The sequence below is a fragment of the Esox lucius genome, chromosome 24 (genome assembly GCF_011004845.1).
Source record: "Esox lucius isolate fEsoLuc1 chromosome 24, fEsoLuc1.pri, whole genome shotgun sequence".
NCBI classification, from domain to species: domain Eukaryota; kingdom Metazoa; phylum Chordata; class Actinopteri; order Esociformes; family Esocidae; genus Esox; species Esox lucius.
In genome coordinates, this window is record NC_047592.1 from 28,979,340 (window position 1) to 28,983,842 (window position 4,503).

The window sequence follows — 4,503 nt, forward strand, 5'->3', positions numbered from 1 at the left end:
GGTACTTATATGCTCTATACAGTGACACAGTGAGTCTATTGAGCTGTTGTCATACGGTTCGAGAGCCATATATATATATATAGATCTGAACCAATTAAGGAGTTGATTGATGACAACCTTCTCAATGATCTTGGCTATAAAAGGGAGATTTGATACAGGTCTGTAGTTGTTCAATATAGATGCATCCAGTGTTCTTTTTGGCTTAATGGCAGCTGTTTTTAGACGTGAAAATGTCTGACTGCAGAGAGCTTTTAACTTTTTGATGTATGTCCATTTTTATAGAGTTAAAAAAAGTTTGATAGCAGTGTGTTGAGACAACATGTGGAAGCTTTAAGATGTCGAACTGTTTCTTCTAGGCACTTTTGATAAATTGTATTAAATTGCAACATTGCATTGCATTGCATCATCTTCCGCTTATCCGGGGCCGGGTCGCGGGGGCAGCAGTCTAAGCAGGGATGCCCAGACTTCCCTCTCCCCAGACACTTCCTCCAGCTCTTCCGGGGGGACACCGAGGCGTTCCCAGGCCAGCCGGGAGACATAGTCCCTCCAGCGTGTCCTAGGTCTTCCCCGGGTCTCTTCCCGGTGGGACGGGACCGGAACACCTTCCCAGGAAGGCGTTCCGGAGGCATCCGAAACAGATGCCCAAGCCACCTCAGCTGACCCCTCTCGATGTGGAGGAGCAGCGGCTCTACTCTGAGCTCCTCCCGGGTGACCGAGCTTCTCACCCTATCTCTAAGGGATCGCCCAGCCACCCTGCGGAGAAAGCTCATTTCGGCCGCCTGTATCCGGGATCTTGTCCTTTCGGTCATGACCCAAAGCTCATGACCATAGGTGAGAGTAGGAACGTAGATTGACCGGTAAATCGAGAGCTTCGCCTTGCGGCTCAGCTCTTTCTTCACCACGACAGACCGATACATCGACCGCATTACTGCAGAAGCTGCACCGATCCGTCTGTCAATCTCCCGTTCCATCCTTCCCTCACTCGTGAACAGGACCCCTAGATACTTAAACTCCTCCACTTGAGGCAGGCACTCTCCACCAACCTGAAGTGGGCAAGCCACCCTTTTCCGACTGAGGACCATGGCCTCGGATTTGGAGGTACTGATTTTCATCCCCACCGCTTCACACTCGGCTGCAAACCGTCCAAGTGCATGCTGAAGGTCCTGGCTTGAAGGGGCCAACACGACAACATCATCCGCAAAGAGCAGAGACGAAATCGTGTGGTCCCCAAACCTGACACCCTCCGGCCCCTGGCTGCGCCTAGAAATTCTGTCCATAAAAATTACGAACAGAACCGGTGACAAAGGGCAGCCCTGCCGGAGTCCAACATGCACAGGGAACAAGTCTGACTTACTGCCGGCAATGCGGACCAAGCTCCTGCTTCGGTCGTACAGGGACCTGACAGCCCTTAGCAAAGGACCCAGGACCCCATATTCCCGAAGCACTCTCCACAGGATGCCGCGAGGGACACAGTCGAATGCCTTCTCCAAATCCACAAAACACATGTGGACTGGTTGGGCAAACTCCCATGAACCCTCCATCACCCTGTAGAGGGTATAGAGCTGGTCCAGTGTTCCACGGCCTGGACGAAAACCACACTGTTCCTCCTGAATCCGAGGTTCTACTATCGGCCGTATTCTCCTCTCCAGAACCCTGGCATAGACTTTCCCGGGGAAGCTGAGAAGTGTGATCCCCCTATAGTTGGAACACACCCTCCGGTCCCCCTTCTTATAAAGAGGGACCACCACCCCGGTCTGCCATCCCAGAGGCACTGTCCCCGACTGCCACGCGATGTTGCACAGGCGTGTCAGCCAAGACAGCCCCACAACATCCAGAGACTTGAGGTACTCAGGGCGGATCTCATCCACCCCCGGTGCCTTGCCACCGAGGAGTTTCTTAACCACCTCGGTGACTTCAGCCCGGGTGATGGACGAGTCCACCTCTGAGCCTTCATCCTCTGCTTCCTCAATGGAAGACGTGACGGCGGGATTGAGGAGATCCTCGAAGTACTCCTGCCACCGCCCGACGACATCCCCAGTTGAGGTCAACAGCTGCCCACCTCTACTGTAAACAGCGTTGGTAGGGCACTGTTTCCCTCTCCTGAGGCGCCGGATGGTTTGCCAGAATCTCTTCGAGGCCAGCCGATAGTCCTTCTCCATGGCCTCACCGAACTCCTCCCAGGCCCGAGTTTTTGCCTCCACAACCACCCGGGCTGCAGTCCGCTTGGCCTGTTGGTACCCGTCAGCTGCCTCTGGAGTCCCACAAGCCAACCAGGCCTGATAGGACTCCTTCTTCAGCTTGACGGCATCCCTTACTTCCGGTGTCCACCACCGGGTTCGGGGATTGCCGCCTCGACAGGCACCGGAGACCTTACGGCCACAGCTCCGAGCGGCCGCTTCAACAATGGCGGTGGAGAACATGGTCCACTCGGACTCAATATCTCCAACCTCCCTCGGGATCCAGTCAAAGCTCTGCCGGAGGTGGGAGTTAAAGATCTCTCTGACAGGAGACTCGGCCAGACGTTCCCAGCAGACCCTTACAGTACGCTTGGGCCTGCCGAGTCTGTCCAGCTTCCTCCCCCGCCATCGGATCCAACTCACAACCAGGTGGTGATCAGTTGACAGCTCCGCCCCTCTCTTCACCCGAGTGTCCAAGACATATGGCCGCAGGTCAGATGAAACGACAACAAAGTCGATCATCGACCTGCGGCCTAGGGTGTCCTGGTGCCACGTGCACTGATGGACACCCTTATGCTTGAAAATGGTGTTCGTTATGGACAAACTGTGACTAGCACAGAAGTCCAATAACTGAACACCGCTCGGGTTCAGATCAGGGGGGCCGTTCCTCCCAATCACGCCCCTCCAGGTATCACTGTCGTTGCCCACGTGGGCGTTGAAGTCCCCCAGTAGAACGATAGAGTCCCCAGTCGGAGCACTTTCCAGCACCCCTCCCAGAGACTCCAAGAAGGTTGGGTACTCTGCACTGCCGTTCGGCCCGTAGGCACAAACAACAGTGAGAGACCTATCCCCGACCCGTAGGCGCAGGGAAACGACCCTCTCGTTCACCGGGGTAAACTCCAACACATGGCGGCAGAGCTGGGGAGCTATAAGCAAACCCACACCAGCCCGCCGCCTCTCACCATGGGCAACTCCAGAGTGGTGAAGAGTCCATCCTCTCTCAAGGAGTGTGGTTCCAGAGCCCAAGCCGTGCGTAGAGGTGATCCCGACTACCTCTAGTCGGAACCTCTCAACCTCACGCACCATCTCAGGCTCCTTCCCCGCCAGCGAGGTGACATTCCACGTCCCTAGAGCTAGTTTCCGTGTCCGGGGATCGGGTTGTCTAGGCCCCTGCCTTCGACTGCCGCCCGATCCTCTCTGCACCGGCCCCTTATGGTCCCTCCTGTGGGTGGTGAGCCCACGGGAGGGCGGCCCCATGTCGCTCGTTCGGGCTTGGCCCGGCCGGGCCCCATGGGGAAAGGCCCGGCCACCAGGCGCTCGCGAACGAGCCCCAACCCCGGGCCTGGCTCCAGGGTGGGGCCCCGGCTGCGCCATGCCGGGCGACGTCACAGGACACACAATTTTCTTCTTCATTAAGGGGTTTTTGAACCGCTCTTAGTCTGACCCAAATTGCAACATAATAACCAAATTATGTCTCGGTGGGCGTAGTGACGGTACAGTGTCCTTGTTAGACTGTGTAGTTCTGATGGTCCGTCTAATACTTAGAACTTTTTCAATAATGTCACGGCTTCGGGGTTTGGACAAGGAGGAGCAGGAGAAGGCGTGGTGGAAGGATCTTTTTAATGGTATCCTCACGAACCAATGCAAAATAAGTATAAACAGGTGACGAAGCGTCGTACAGCTCTTAGTAGGTAGAGACAATCACACACAAAGACAGGGGGAGCAGAGGGAACATATATACCGGGGGAAACAGCGATGATGAGGAACAGGTGCACTAAACGAGACACAGGTGAAATGTATGATGAGACGGTGGTGTCAGAAGGCCGGTGACGTCGACCGCTGGGGCCCGCCCACTGCAGGGGGAGGTGAACCAGCAGAGGTCGCAGTTGTCACAGTACCCCCCCCCTGACGCGCGGCCCCAGCCGCGCGACGACGCCGGCCTCGGGGCCGACCCGGGGGGCGCGGAGCAGGGCGGTCCGGCCGACGCTGATGGAAGTCGCGGACAAGGACGGGAGCCAGGACGTCCTTCACCGGAACCCAGCTCCGCTCCTCCGGGCCGTACCCCTCCCACTCCACGAGGTACTGGAGGCCCCCCGCCCGGCGCCTCGAGTCGACGATGGAGCGGACAGAGTACGCCGGGGCCCCCTCGATGTCCAGAGGGGGAGGGGGCACCTCCCGCACCTCACACCCCTGGAGGGGACCATCCACCACCGGCCTGAGGAGAGACACATGAAACGAGGGGTTAATACGGTAGTCGGGGGGAAGGCGTAACCGATATGTTACCTCGTTGACTCTCCTCAGGACTTTAAAAGGCCCCACAAACCGC